The 16456-nt window shown below is 39.8% G+C and overlaps 1 non-coding gene across 1 annotated transcript; it reads left to right on the plus strand.

The window, feature by feature from the left end:
- The first annotated feature begins 16293 nt into the window (after positions 1–16293).
- On the plus strand, positions 16294–16456 carry LOC112315779 (U1 spliceosomal RNA). The gene has a single exon (XR_002975927.2). It is a non-coding gene; the product is annotated as a U1 spliceosomal RNA (small nuclear RNA).

Here is a 16456-nt window from a genome sequence, read left to right on the forward strand (position 1 = left end):
TCGGAGCCTGGTAAAATGGACACTGTCAAGTCAAGAAATAAGAGCATCTCTCTGCCTTTCATGTTTTTGAAGACATCTTATCTTTCCTTCTTCTCCCATACTATCAGAACTGCTCTGGGTTTCTGTGTTTCATGCTCCTTCACACCTTACATGTCCAGGCATTCCAGGGTGAATTTCCTGGACTGCCTTCTGGGTGGCTCCTGAATTCCAGTTCTGAAGCAGGCAGACTTGCTCAGAACCTTGGTGAAGAGCTGACTGAGGTGCATAGCAGCACGGAATCCGAGCTGTCTATTCCTGGCCATCAAAATCTCACCCATTTTTAAAAATTGATTTTAGAGAGAGAGAGGAAGGAGGTCACAGGCAGAGAGAGAGAGAGATTGATTTGTTCTTGTTCCACTTATTTATGCATTATTGGTTGATTCTTGTATGTGCCTTGACTGGGGATTGAACCCACAACTTTGCCATATGGAGATTGTGCTCTAACCAGTTGAGCTAGCTGGCCAGGCCTCACCTATTTCCTATGTCAGCACTAACAAAGGTGGTCTGGGGGAGACCTGTGACCCAGTTTTACAGGGTGATTTTACAGTGTGAATTACAATTGCATGACAGAAACAGACTGGGATAAAGACAGAGAGATCAGGACTAATTAATGATCCACGTGCCCATTCAGGCTCTCCAGTCAGTCCGTGTTTACAATTACTAGATCATTCCTGTATATAGAAAAGTCTTGAAATGGGGGTCATCTATGCCAAAAAGGAATATCCTGGGATGAATCTCTTTACTACTTGGGACTCCACTGGTTATAAATAACAGAAACTGATTTGAGGTAACTTGAGCAAAAGGCAGGGATTTTGTTTTAAAGGTAAGGGACTTTCTCATAAAATCTAACATCAGGGATACAGTCTTTGGCTTGAAGTGGAACCAAGGAATGGAAGTCCATCACAGGTCACTGTGTTGGCCTTTGCATGTTTGCTCACTCCTCTTCCTGTAGACCGGTTTCCAGTGCTTCTCATTCCCCATATTGGAAATCATGGCCACAGTCAAGTCCTGGGCATTTGTTTTCTGTATTTAGGAGGGAGCCACATTAAAGCAGGAATCTCTAGGCTACATATCCAGTTTCCTCTGAGAAGGGGTGAATTGGCTCAGCTTGGAACAGGTGACCATTCTTGCTACAAGCAAGTGAGGTTTGGAAAAGCAGTCCCATTGTATTAAACGGCTGCCAGGAGTCCTGCTGCTTGGCCATGCAAATTGCAATGGGATTGGGGTGCAAGTAAGGCTTCCCCAGAGCTGGGTAGGTGGATTTGAGCTGGGTAAACTACAAGTCCCCTTCCCTGCCACATAGAAACAGACACCTTTTTCCCCTCAGCCTTTAAAGAGTCTCCACCTAAGATGATCAAACTGTATCATATAAATAACATTTCTATACAGTATACACCCCTTCGTATGGCAGGATACCCCAAATTCACGTTCTGCCACTGCATTCAAGAGTTTTGATGAAGATATTACTTAGAATAAGAGCACAAGATTTCTGGGAGAATTCCATTCTTATTGACTAAATGTAATATCTCACTATCTTGCAACCCATAGACTATTTAAAAGATAGACACTTCTTACACATCTGGTCCAAAATGGTGGAGGAAAAATTGGAATAACTTCAATAAAAACCTCCCACTTAGAAAATACAGGAAGGAGAAGAGCCACCATTGGTAGTAAGTTCAGAGCTCATGCCTTCCATAATTGATAAATTACAGGGTCCCAGATTCTCATGTGCATTAATCGGTCATCTCACTGCTGGCCAAGGCGTGAGTTGATCTGGCTGTCTCAGGTTCTGACCGCTGAGTTGCCCCTGCCCAGTGCCTTTCAGGAGAGGCACTTGGAAAAGCCTCCATTTTCTCTTGGTGCAAATACTTGGGCTTTGGGAGTGCTTCAGAAACTGAGAATTGTGGACCGTTCTTCACTAGGCCTGAGTTTTTTTGTTTTTGTTTTTTCCTTTTCTTTTTTTGGCAGTGAAACTCCCTTAGATTATTAGTTTAATTTCTGGGACCCCATTTGCTAACAACCACCACCAGAAATGTTGTGCATCTATTCCTTAGCCCTGGGGCTCAGCTTGGCATGGCACCCTCTCCCTGCCCATGGCTCCCAACTAGAGAGGTGAATTTTCTTAATCTGCCCTGGAATGTTGCCCCAGCCTTCACTGCAAACATCATCACATTTTCTGCCATGAGAGAGTTTAGTTAGAATCCCTTCCACTCAAAGGCTGCCTTCAGGGTCAGCCTCTCCAGCTCTTGGGAATGAAGAGCTGAGCAAAGAGCCGTTTTTATTCACTCCTTTCCCCGATACTTGACACTGGACATACTCGCTCACACACCACACTTGGGGTGGCTCTCAGAAGCAAGCTGCACATGCTGTGGATTGAAGTAGGTGCATATTTTAAACAATATCCACTATTTAAGAAACATTTAAATAATGTGCTCCTTTCCTCCCCATGAAAGTCTGCTTACACTCTCTAGTCTTCTTGTAACCAAGCAAACCAGGGGCTGTCCACGTGTTGCCTTGATGCACAACCCAACAATGAGTGTTGAGGGAAACAGGCATTTATTTACAGGATTCCATCCTCTGGTGAGGGGGGCAGAGGGCACTCCTGCTCAGAGCCCTGTTCTCCCATGATACCCAGCACTTCCCTTACTCCCCATCAGGCTATAAGCCAAAAACATGCCCCAAAGTCCCCCGTATCCTTATCTGTTCTTAAGCTGGCCACACAGTTTTCTGTCCCCTCTGAAATACACACTTGTGGGTTTCAGAATCACCATATTCTTGCAGCAGCTCTCTCTTTCAGGATCTGGGGTATGCTGCCCTCAGCCTCCATGTAGTAGTCCAGGAAAATGTGCTGTGTCACACAGGATCACAGTGGAGTCCAGGGAGGCACACGTCTCAAGAGAGTGGCCTCTCCATATGTCCTTTAGAGAAACAGAAGACAGCATTCCCCTGTTACCATTCAGCATTCCAGGCATCTCTCATGAATCCATGCTTGGTTCAGCAGGTACCTGCACAGCTTCATCAGCTCTCTCCTTACACCCTTTTCTCAGCCTACATGGTGCCTTCCTTATTACCCCAGGCCACATGGCTGAATCTCTGTACTTCATGGCTCCTCCAGCTCCTCCCTTACTATAAGCAGTGCAGCTGAATCTCTACTCTCTTAGCCTCACGGCAGACCAGCTTTCTCTACACTCACTCTGCCCGCATGGCTACTTTCTTATGGCCACTTCCTCATGGCTAATCCCTCCTCCATACTACCACCCCACATAGCTGACTCCCCTTCTCTCTCTGCGTGCCCTTATTTTAAATGCTGACCTGGAGCTTCCTATGTGACCTTATATCTGGCCCCTCCTAAAATGAGCTACTTTTGCCAGTTCTCCTGTATTTTTGACCTTCTTTTGGCTGCCATATTTAGTCAGAGCAAGAGTATCCTGTGACACAGGAGCCTCTGCCTCCCTTCTTCTCACACAGGTGCTATGTAAGATCCTCCCCTGCTATGTCACAAGTCACTACACATTCCAAAAGTCATGTAGGCCTTTTGCCTGGGGCAGCAGCACAACTATCAACTTGCCTTTTGTAATACAAAGTATCTTAACTGCTGTATCATCCCCTTCCCCTAGCCATGAGCTGTCAGGAATATTTTCAGGGACACCCACCCTGCACCCCGTTGCATTCTGGGTTGAACTCTTAGCTATATAGCCTTATACTCAGAATGACTACTCTTGGGCTCCATTCTTGACAGTTTGAACTGCAGTACTACTATGGTTTCCATATTTATCTGCTGCTCTAGTCTTGGGGACACACACACACAAACCATCCCACTCCAGCCCTGTAACACAGGGGGTCCTGATCATTGGCAGCCTAGGCAAGCTACAAGGGGAAGGAAAATCACAGTGGGGGAAACATTTCTTTGCCTTCTTTGTCTCTAACTAAATTTTCTAGTGGCTTTGTTTGTGGAGCAACTGAATAATCCAGAGAGTAAAGTTGGAAAACAGTACAGTGGAAACTTGGTTCTCAAACTTAATTCATTCTGGAAAGCTGTTTGGGAAGTGGTCTGCTTGAAAACTGAATCATACTCATATTTGTGCATTCTCTCCTTTGTTGCCTGAGAGACACATGACTGGTCATACAGGTATCAGCATGAAAGGGTTGTCAGGCCAAGAACCAAAGTTTTACTTGACAGCTGAGGCATTTTTTCCATGAACAACTTGGTTGAGAACCGAATTGTATGAGATGGGAGATGTTCAAGAACTGAGGTTTGACTGTACATTCCTTAGAAACCAGGGATAGCCCCCTGCAACTTTTCCTCCCCATGGTCATGCCTCTGAAAGATTAGTCCTGGACAAGGAGTGAGAGTGTCATTTTGCTTTGGGTCAGCATTTGGATTTCCGGTTCTCCACGGCCATGGCCAACCAAACTGGGCTGGCTCTCCTTTTTAAAAAACGTGAATGTGTAATGCTTTGGTCACTGTCTCCTTGGCTTCATCCCTCCTTCCCTCCTTTCCTCTTTCACTTGCTTTCTGTTTTAAAGAAGACTTACTGAGTTCCTATTGAGTGCAGTGCTCTGTGCTAGGAATAGAATGGTGTACACAGAAGACATTGTTCTTGTCTTCATAGAGCTTAAAGTCTATTGGGGGGGAGCCAATGAGTCATGTGTTATAACGGTGAAAAGTGCTGTATGACAGGGCTAGTGTATAGGGTGCTATTGTAGAGCCAAGCAGCGACACCTAATGTGGACATAGGAGGGTTGGGGAAGACCTTTAGTAACTTGAAAATTGAGATCTTGTAACAGAGTGAAATGCTCAGCCTCTCTGACTCCATCTTGTTCAAACCTGCTGTGTTCTTGCCTATAGATATACTAATTGTTGGAGGGATTCTGTTCAGACATGAGTTTTTACAAAACCAGCTCCTTGCTGGAAGGTGCCTCTCCAGGGGAGAGGAGGAAATATGTACAAAAATAATGATTGTTTATCAAAGATTTGCAGGAGCCACAAGACCAGACTCAGATCAGCTGGAGTCAGCCTATCAGGAACAAAGAGATTTAGAGGTTTCTTCCTCAGACCCCTGCTGATGCCCAGATGTCTGTGACTGTTGATCACCTCTTGCTCCTCCCATTTTCCCTTCCTTTGACATGAAAGAAGCCTGACCTCTACTTTCTGAAGCTTGATTTGAGGCACCATTATGTCTCCCATATTCTCTGTTGGCGGCTGTCGCCTCCTTGATCAATAAACTTTTCCTTACACCAAATTCTGACGTTTTGAGTTTTGGTCTTTCAAAGTGTCAGACACATGGACTTTGGACCAGTAACAACTGGAGCAGTGAATAGGAGTTAACCAGGGGAATTTCGATTTCGTGGTGATGGTGATGAATGGGAAGTAAAAAGAATTTAGGTAGCAAATGCCTAACAGATGTCAGCTCTGTCTCCCTTCTGCTAAGATCTAGTTAGGATGAACTCCGGATTCTGCATCCTGCAGAAGTTCAAAGTCTAGCTCAAGATTTCTGAGGCTAGTTCTTCGTTTTGTGTCTGCCATCCCTGTAAAAACTTTGACCTTTCTTTAATTGCTACAGAAACGCACACAAAGAATTGAGTCATGACCTTCTTCAGCATTTAGGGGTCACCATAAGGGACCCCACTGTGCATATGGCTTGGGCAAATTCAGCAGAAAAACAAATTAGAAATTTTGTTTTTGAAAGTCCTTTGTTTGCCCCATGACAGGGGGTTCTTACTTTGCCTTTCCCCCTGGAATGGCCCAAATCTTCGCCTTGTTCTCTCATCCCTCCCCTTTCATTCCTTCTCACCGCTTCCTCCCAGGAGAGTCCTCAAAATTCCTCTCATTGCTCACAAGTTCAGAGTCTCACCTTTTACTAGTGGTGCCCTAGATTCTTTTATTTTCCTTCTGTGCATCTTTATTTTTTTTATTTGTCAAGGACAGTGGTGGGATATTCAAGCACAAAGACTGGCTACGGAGGAGGAATTTTGAGTATACTTGTTCTCCCAGGTTGATTCCATAGATTTTCTCAAGCATAGGGATGGCTATAATATTAGGTAACCATTTAAATAAATCATTTCTGTCACTGCTACTATCACTGCTGTATTACTAGTACCATTACTACCAGTGCTGCTGTCCCTCCTATTTCTGCTGTTGTTTGTTGAGCTCTTATTGGATGAAGAATCTTGCATCTGTCATTTCATGTTATAATTGCATTCATGCCATTAAGTAGGTGTTATCCCAATTATACAGTTAAGGAAATTAAGGCTTAAAGAGTTTAAGTAACTTGAAGTCACTCAGCTAGTGTGACTTTTACATGTAATCACCATGGTAGAATAGACACTATTACAAAGCACCTTGCCGTGTTTCTTGACTTTAATCATAAAATGGGTCAGGCTGTGTTCCTTTGTATGTGGCGATAAATAGCGCCATTCATACTGTAACCCAGTCTGCGGCTACAGATATGTATGATACTTAAACAATGGAAAAGCATTTTCAAATCTGTAAGAAAATTCAATGAAAACTGTATTTGAAATCTCCGCTCTCATTTATGAAAGATAGCTAGAGAGTAAGGCACACTTGCAAGAGTTGAACCGTGTTGTTTCAGTTTCCTGAAGGGTTTCACAGCTGCACTTATGGAAATGATTTCACATTGAAATAATATTTGCATAAGAAATGGCTTGTGATTAATTGCATATTGCTTTAGTGTTCATCTGTGACAACAAAAAATAAGCTGTTTTTACTTATTCCTTGCTTCTTAGTAAAACAATTACAATCTTGGCAAGTATCTAATATATCCTGGGACCGTACATACAAACTTCTGCATTTGTCCCCTTACTGCCATCTCCAAACTGTTAACTCAGAATCACTCCAATTAAACTTTTCCAAAATGTTTTCTGCGAACTGTGATTCAAAATGCTTCACATCCTCCCATTGCACCCCAGTTTGAAGCTTCTAAAAAATATGGGATCGGAATGCAGGGTTTTCATGGGTTAGTGAGGAAAAGGTGAGATCTGTGACCAGAAAACAGTGTTTCCAGGTTGGTTCCCACATTTCCCAGCTCCATGACTGACCAGCATCGGGCTCCTTTCCTGTCACATGGGGTTGTTAAGAAAATTTGAGGTCTGGGGAAATGTGGAAGTTGCTTGAGGTGGAGGGTAGGGAGTGGGCGAAATGGATGAAGATGGTCAAAAGGTACGAACTTCCAGTTATAAAATAGGTAAATCCGAGTGATGTGATTAATGTACAGCGTGGTCAGTATAGTTAACAAGACTGTATTGTGTATTTGAAAGTTGCTAAGAGGGAGTAGACCTTAAATGTTCCCGTCGCAAGGACAAAAATTTGTGACTACTTGCGGCGATGGGTGTTAACTAGACTCATTGTGGTGATCACTTTGCAGTATATACAAATATCGATTGAGTCATTATGTTCTATACTTGAAACAAATACAATGTTCTATGTCAAGTATATCTCAATAAAAGTTTGCATTACAAAATTTAAAAATATATACATATAAAAAGCTTTTTATGAAATCAGTACGGTGTGGGTTAGATATCTGGATAGAGTTTTATAACTACAGAAATCCTCATAAAAATCTAGCGTATTTGTATTAAAAATAAAAAAAGACTATATGGAGGTCTGGGGAAAGAACCAGCATTTACTGAATAACTGATATCAGAGACACCCTGTGCTAAGTCCTTCATATCTATAGTCCTATTTAATCTTTACAGCAATCCTCTATGGTAAATAGCATTGTCTTTTACTTAACAGAGGAAGAAGCAAAGGCTCAACAGAGTCAAGTCCCATTTAGGACCCCTTAGATGTCACTACCAGTAGCAAAGAACAGACAGGTGACTTCTTAGTAGGAGAAGGAAGCCCGTAGTTGAGGAGTTTCATTTGAAACCTTCTATTTCCTAATTCGCTGACTGTCTTTCTTCAGCGCACAGCCGAGGGTGGTGTCCTTGGATAGCGTCTAGCAGGGGCTTCCTTGTGGTCCCTGACCAGGTCTTTTCCCTCTGGGCTTGCAGATAAAGGCAGGCCCTTCTCTCTAATCGTCTTTAGGTTCTTATTATTCCACATTCCTGTCTCTCTTTCAGTTTTATAAACATATAGCTGGGGTTGTGTGTTTTCTTTCCTGCCCTCCTGAGGCGTCCTCACACAGCCTTCGCATCTAGGGCTGCTTCTTTTCCCCCTGAGATAACCTGTTCGGGCTCACTATTTTCCTAAAAGCATTGTCATATAATATGAAAATACTCTTCCCTTCTTTTTGTAAACAGAAAATTATGACTCTTCTGTTTAACTCTACATTTGTAAATTTATATTTCCAGCTTATTTTTTTTTTTTTGCTTTTCACTCTGGATATCTTATAAGTATTTCAAATTGGACCCTTGGAAAATTGAATTAATTATTCATTTCCTGGCCTCTCAATGTCCCTCCCCCCACCCCAAACCTCCTCCCTCCATCTCCCCTGTCCTGCCAGTTTGCTCCCTTTGGTTTTACCTCATCGTCCAAGCCAGAAATATGTGGAGCATCCTTAATGCCTTTACCTCCCATCATTGTCCATGTATATAACGTCCTATTTGTAGTAGTTTCTAAAACCATTTAAAATTACATGTATTTTAAACATATATAAAACGTAAAGAATATGCAATGAATACCCTTGCACATTTCACCTATCACCTCTAAAACCCATATTTTCTTCCAATTTCTGTAAAAAATATAACACATTACAAAACTGGAGCCCCTGTGTTCTTTCCCCAATCCTATTCCCCAACATCCTTCTCCAGAGGTGACCATTATCCTTTTCTTTTTACACTAGCTTTATTGATATACAACTCACACACCATGTAGTTCATTAACTTTAAATATACAGTTCCATGGTGTTTATTTCGTATATTCAAGGAGTTGTGTAATCACCATCATTTTTGGAACATTTTCATCATCCCATGAAGAAACCTAATAGCACTTAGTTATCCCACCCTGACTCCCTAATCCCCTCCAGCCCTTGGCCACTACACACTTGCTTTCTGTTTCTAGATTTGCCTATTCTGGACATTTTGTTTAAACAGAATCATATAACATGTGATTATCTGTTTTCATCATTTCCTGCATGGCTTCATATTGTTACTCCACGTGGTTTCTAAATTCACATAATGACATCATGCTGTAATACCTTGTATAGATGGCTTCAAAATTTTAACATTATGTTTTGTGATGTATCATTTCATAGATTTGGTTCTAGAATTTTGATTTTCACTGCATCCTAGCATTTGCCCATTCTCCTGTTGATGGGATTTTAGATTGCTTCCAATTAAAAGTTTTTTTTATCCTCCCTCAAAGCCATTTTTCCATTGCTTTTAGAGAGAAAGGAAGGGAGAGAGAGAAGCATTGATGTGAGAGAGAAGCACTGATTGCGTCCCGAACGCACCCAAACTGGGGATTGCACACACCTGGATGGAGCATCAAACCCACAACTTTTGGGTTACAGGACGATGCTCCAACTGAGGCACATTGGCCAGGGCCAATTTTTTAAAGAAATAAACATTCTTCTACACAGTCTGCACATGCTTTAGCTGTCTCATATGCACTTATTTTAAACTGGAAAATGCTGGATCATGGGGAAGGGGCGTCTTCAACTAGACTAGACATTGCCAAATTGTTCTGCAAAATCAATGCATTGATTTACTCTTCTTCCAGTGGTCTATGAGAGTTTTTATTGCTCCAAATTTTCATCAAAATCTGGTATTTTTAGACATTAATTTTTGTCAATTTGATGAGTATGAAATATTATCTAGTCTTAATTTGCAATTTTCTAATTACTAGTAAGGTTAATTATATATTTTTAAATATGTGGATTAGCTGTTTGTATTTCCTCCTATAATGGAAGAATTATTTATCTTTTAAAAATGATTGGTAGGTTCTGTCTTTATATTCTGGATACTAATTCTTTGTCAATTTGTGTCTTTTCTTTATTTTACTGGTATAATCTTTGGGTAAAAAACTTTATTTTTAATTTTTAGCTAACTTTATTCAATGTTTTGGTAATTTTGATTTTATATCTTTTAAAAGAAATTCCTTATTAATTTGATACCATAAAGACATCTTCTGTTTTCTTCTAAACATTTAACAGCTCCTCACCTTGAACTCATCCTTTTATGGTGTAGTGATTTAATTATATGTTTTCCATAAGGGTAACAATTTCCTCATCAACTTGTTGAGTTGTCTATAATATCCTCACTGGTCAGTAAGGCTTCCTCTGCTGCAGACTCTATACATATCTGTGTCTACTTATATCCATCTCCAGTACAATATAATGTGTTGAATATACACACAAATATATACATGTACCCATTGTGTATGTGTATTTATATAAATATATAGATATTTCTGAGAAATCTATTTTGTTCCATTGATTAATTTGCCTTATACAACCGATAGTTTTCAATAATAGTTTATGACTTCCTTATAAAGATCTTTTATATCTTTTGTTAGATTCATTCCTGAGTACCTTATAAAGTTTTTTATTTTCATTATTTTAATACATAGTATGTACTTAAGAAAATAACATCTTAAACTAATTTTTGCAGGTGATGAGCAATAATTACTTTTTGTATACTAATCTTACAATCAGAAAACTTGCTGAATGTTTTTATTATTTCTGGGAGTTTATCTGTTGATATTCATGGATTTTTCTTTTTCTTTTTAAAATTTATTTCTTTATTTTTAGAGAGGGGGAAGGGAGGGAAAAAGAGAGGGAGAGAAACATCAATGTGTGGTTGTCTCTCTAGCACCCCTTACTGGGGACCTGACTGGGAATCGAACTGACAACCCCTTGGTTTACAAGCCGTCACTCAAACCACTGAGCCACACCAGCCAGGGCAGATTTTTGTATATAGTCAACTACATTCTTTTCAGCTGATAATAGTTGTATTTATGCTGTTGCTGTACAGGCTAGTGTATCCAGTATAATGTGAAATAGATGAAATGATATTGGCCATGCTCCTAACTCTTCATGGTTAATTATAACTTATGTTATGGCTTTTTGAAATGTCTTTTTTACACCTTTGAGATGACCATGTGGCTTTTCTTTATTTTGTTAACATTATAAGTTGCATTAATAGACTTTCAATTTTCAAATAGGTGGGTTTTGTAAAAAGATATTCATAGTTACTGATTTCTATCCTAATTACATTGAGAATATACAAATTACATTTGTAAAAAACTGATTATTTGTTATTTGCTGAGACTTACTTTACTTCCTAGTGTCTGGTCAATTTTAAAAAATGACCCATATGTGCTTGAGAAGAACGTATATATACTAATTTGGGAGAGGGTATAAGGGGTAGGTTACTGTATCTTTTGATAATATCAAGCTGTTAATAATCTTCCTGAAATCTTCTGTATCTTTGTTAATATTTTATCTGTTTAAGCTGTCGATGGGAGAAATGAGTTATTGATTCCCTCTATGACATTCAATTATTCAATTACTCCTAATAACATTACCAGTTTTCCTTCATATATATATTTTTAATAATATTTGTTTGATTATGCTATTAGATTTGTCCAATTTTTCCCACTTTGCCCCACTCCAGCCAGCACCCCTCACTCCCTCAGGCAATCCCCACACCATTATTCATATCCACAGGTAATGTGCATAAGTTCTTTGGCTACTCCATTTCCTATACTGTACTTTACATCCCCATGGCTATTCTGTAATATCAATTTGTACTTCTTAATCCCTGCACCTCTTCACCCATTCCCCTGTACCTATCATCTCCCATCTGGCAATAATCAAAGTGCTCTCTGCATCCGTGACTCAGTCTCTGTTCTTCTTGTTTGTTTAGTTTGTTTCTTAGATTCAATTGTTGATAGATATGTATTTTTGCCATTTTATTGTTCATAGTTTTGATCTTCTTTTTCTTACATAAGTCACTTTAACGTTTTATTTAAAAATGGTTTGATGATGAACTCCTGTAATTTTTTCTTGTTTGGGAAACTCTTTATGTGCCCTTTGATTCTAAATAATAGCTTTGCTGGGTAGAGCAATCTCGGCTGGAAGTCCCTGCTTTTCATGACTTTGAATATTTCTTGCCAGTCGCTTCCAGCTTGCAAAGTTTCTTTTGAGAAATCAGCTGACAGTCTTATGGGAACTCCTCTATAGGTAATTAACTTCTTTTCTTTTGCTGCTTTTAAGATTCCCTCTTTATCTTTAACCTGTGGCATTTTAATCATTATGTGTCTTGGAATGGGCCTCTTTGCATCCATCTTGTTTGGGACTCTCTGTGCTTCCTTCCCGGATTTGCATGTCTATTTCCTTGACCAAATTAAGGAAGTTTTCTTTCATTATTTTTTTCAAAGAGATTTCCAATTTTTTGCTCTTTATCTTCTCCTTCTGGCACACCTATAATGGGAATGTTGGACCTCTTGAAGTTGTCCCAACAGCTGCATATAGTATCCTTGGTTTTTTTGGATTCTTTTTTCTTCTTGTTGTTTTGATTGGTTGTTTTTTGCTTCCTTATGCTGTAAATCAGTGATTTGATTCTTGGCTTCATCCACTCTACTATTGTTCCCCTGTGAAATGTTCTTTATTTAAATTAGTGTATCCTTCGCTTCTGACTGGATCTTTTTTATGCTGTTGAGGTCCTCACTGAGGTCCTTAAACATCCTTAAAGCCAGTGTTTTGAACTCTAGATCTGACAGATTGCTTATCTCCATTTTGTTTAGTTCTTTTTCTGGGGTTTTGATCTGTTCTTTTATTTGGGTCATGTTTCTTTGTTGCTTTGTTTTGGCAGCTTCCTTGTGTTTGTTTCTACGTATTAGGTAGAGTTTCTATGAATCCCTGTCTTGGTAGCGTGGCCTAATGTCGTAGGTGTCCCGTAGGGTCCAACAGCACACCCTGCCCTATCACTCAAGGGTACTTGAGGTGGGCCCTCCCTGTGAACTTTGTACGCTCTCCTGTTGTAGTTGAGCCTTGGTTGCTGTTGGCAGGTCAATGGGAAAGATTTATCTAGGCCATTCAGCTCCAAGGACTGACTGTCCACTGATCACCAACCTCCTCCTTCTGTGGAAGATCAGCTGTGCAGGGGCAGGGCAGCAGTACTCTGACATGGTCTGTAGCTGTCTACTGGGTGCAGGGGTTTCCTGGGTGCTGCTGGCCAAGGTCAACCCTCACCTGTGTTCTGCTGGAGGCCACCCTGCTTGAGCTATAGAGCAATCTGAGATGGCTGCTACTTTTGCACTGGGTTTAGAAGTTCCCAGGAGAAGCCAAGCTGTAAACCTAGGCTAGCTGCTGCTAATGCCTGGCCTGGGGCCACTTAGCAAGGATTATGGGGGCTGGGGACTCAATGAGGCTTACTTGAGAGGATTTAGGAAGTTGTGAAGCAGGAGGCAAGACCAGTCTTTCATATGGAAAAGCCACTGTTAACAGCTCAGTGGGCCTGTAAATTGGGTGGGACAGAATCTCAGGGGATCTCTTGAACAAGGCAAACAGTGTTAGCCAGATTGATGGAGTCTCAGATATGGCCTCTGCCTGCCCTTCTGTGGCTGTGTGTGGGAAGGGCGCAGAAAAGGGACAATGGCCTCTGCCTTTCTTTTTGGGAGAAAGCTGTCCCCAGCTCTCATCTTGATGCCAGATACTTCAGTTCCTCCCTGTATGCCACTGTTGCCTTTCAAGCTGCTCCCAGTGCTGGAACTCAGGGGAGTGAGTCTGAGTAAGTCCGTGTATGGTTCTTTAAGTGGATCTCCTTGGGACTCCCAAAGTTTTTTCCACCACCTCAATCCCCACAGGGTTTTTCAGCCAGAAGTTTTGAGGACTTATCTTCCTGGCACTAGAATCCTGGACCATGGGGGCTGGTGTGGGGATGGGACTCCTTATTCCTGAGATACCCTCCTGAATTTTTATTTCCCACACGTTGATGTGGGACCAGCCCGTTCCACATCTCTGCTCCAACTTCCAGCCTGGATGGATGTAGTTTTTTTAATTCTGTACTTGTCAGAGTTCCATTCAACATGGTTTCTGACATTTTGAGTGATGGTTTTATAATTTTTTGTAATTTTGATGTGGTTACGTGAGGAGGCAAGCTATGTTTACCTATGCCTCTATCTTGACCAGAAGCCTCATTATCATTTTTGTATTTTGAGGTAATGTTATTAGGTCATACGTGTTTAGAATTTTGAGTTTTTAAAAAAATTTTGTCATTGTGTAGGAGTGTCCTTCATCCTTAATGATACCTTTTCCCTTAAATTTTGTTTGGCCTGATATTAAAATACAGCTCTACTATATTTTATATGGTTAGTATTGACCTTTTCCCATCATTTTACTATAAGCTTTCAGGCTACTGTGTTAGGTCTTTTAAATGATATACGAGTATAGCAGGATTTTTAAAAAATTATTCAATCAGAAAATCTTGGCCTTTTCCTTGAACTGTTTAGGTTTCATTGAGTATGAACTGTATATTTACCATGAACTGTAAATATATCACCACTTCACGTACTGCTAGAAAAGAAAGACTATGCTTCCAGCTGTAACTATTTAATGTCATCAATTGTAAAACACATTCTCTTATGAGAGACATCAAATGTTAAAAAAGCATTTAGAAATATGACAACAAATATATCATTTTTCATTCCTCCTCTTGGCATAGGTCCAAAAGTTTGACAGTGTATTTGTTGGGAAAGCTATGGAGAAGCAGGTAGTTTTGTATATTACTAGGTACAGTACAGAACGGCACGATCTCTATGTTGAGGAATTTGGTAATTTCAAGACAAATTACAGATTGATTTACTCTTTGGCTCATAGGAATTTAACCTAAAAACATATATTAGCAAAGATTTACAAAATGACTAATAGGCCATTAATTACAGTACTATTTGCAATAGTAACACACTGACAGCAAACCAGGTGTTTGTCAATAGTGTCCTTGATGATTCCCTGTGGTGCATCCAACTAACGGAGTTGTATAAAGCTGTAAGGAAATAACATGGAAGAGACCTGTGCTTATATCAACATCTATAACTTTATCTGTATCTGTATTAAATATATCTGGTTTAGTAGTTTGACCATGGAATTATGTAAGTGTTTTACATTAAAAAGTTAAATTAAAAACAAGGGAAGAACAATCTAAAAATTAATAACAAGTAGAAACAAATACCCAGCTGATACTAAGCGGTTAGCGTAACTACATAGAAAAGAATTATTTTAAGTGACTTTAAATGATAGTATTTTGACTCTACATTTGAATGGGGGTATATCTTAAAGGCAAAAATAACCACAAAAAAATTTTTTAGATAAATTCATTAGTCTCATTTTTAGTAGTATCATTGGTGGTATTATTTTAAAAGTATAGACATGAATATATATATTATGTATATGAGTGTGTATGTATGTAAAACTTAAGTAATTAAGTGACATTCATTAGGAAACAAGATTTGTAGTACATACAAGAAAAATTGAATATAGGTATAAAAGAATTTAAGTAAAACCCTATAATCTTTTAAATGAGTTAGGAATATTAATATGCAATAACAGTTAAGTATTTTATTTCTAAAAATAGTCATATTTTTTTAGCTCTGACAACTGAAACCTCCAGAGGCAATGGCTCTCCAGTAGCAATGGGCACCTCTGGTGTTTGGATTGAATTCTCTAAATGCCATTTCCCAATGAAAGACACCAGATCTCCTTCGAGAGACTGCTGACTCCAGGTCTGGAGCAAGAAATATACAATATGGGTCTTGGACATTTTGTTATGCCAGGAAGCAAGGAAGCATTCAGACTACTTACTGGTGTATAATTAAAAGCCCATAGCAGACTAGCCAAAGATGGGACTTAAGAGTTAAAAATAATAATGTCTCCAATAAAGGACATGCATCAGATATATACATCCATGAGTTCAAATGAAATTGAAAGTAAAAATTATATTTATCATATTTGGAACATACTAAGGCATTAATTTATTATGAAAATGGATGAATAATAGCATATTAAGCTTTTATATTGTCTTTCCTATGTTACACATATTTCAGAGAAAGCAAATTGTTGAGGAAGAGCTGTCCATGGAAGAACTCCAGCTAACCCACCTGGGGAAAATGATATAATTCCCCTCCCCCCAAATTGTTTTTACTAATAACATAATGGATCTGGGCATTGATCATCAATGGCTACCAACACAATTATGTGTACAACTGATCAGAAGCTTTACGAAGGATGAATCAGACTATCATCATCCGAACCAAATGATCCATTTTTACTTCTTTAAAAGTAGGACAATCAGATACTTACCTGGCAGGGAGGCTACCGTGATCACGAAGGTGGCTTTCCCAGGGTAAGGCTTGTCCTTGGCTCTCTGGGTGTGCTGGCCCCTGCGATTTCCCCAAATGTGAGACACCTGACTGCATAATCTGTGGTAGTGGGGGACGGCATTTGTGCTCTCCGTG

Source organism: Desmodus rotundus, chromosome 8 (assembly GCF_022682495.2).
Source record: "Desmodus rotundus isolate HL8 chromosome 8, HLdesRot8A.1, whole genome shotgun sequence".
In the NCBI taxonomy this organism is placed as follows: Eukaryota; Metazoa; Chordata; class Mammalia; order Chiroptera; family Phyllostomidae; genus Desmodus; species Desmodus rotundus.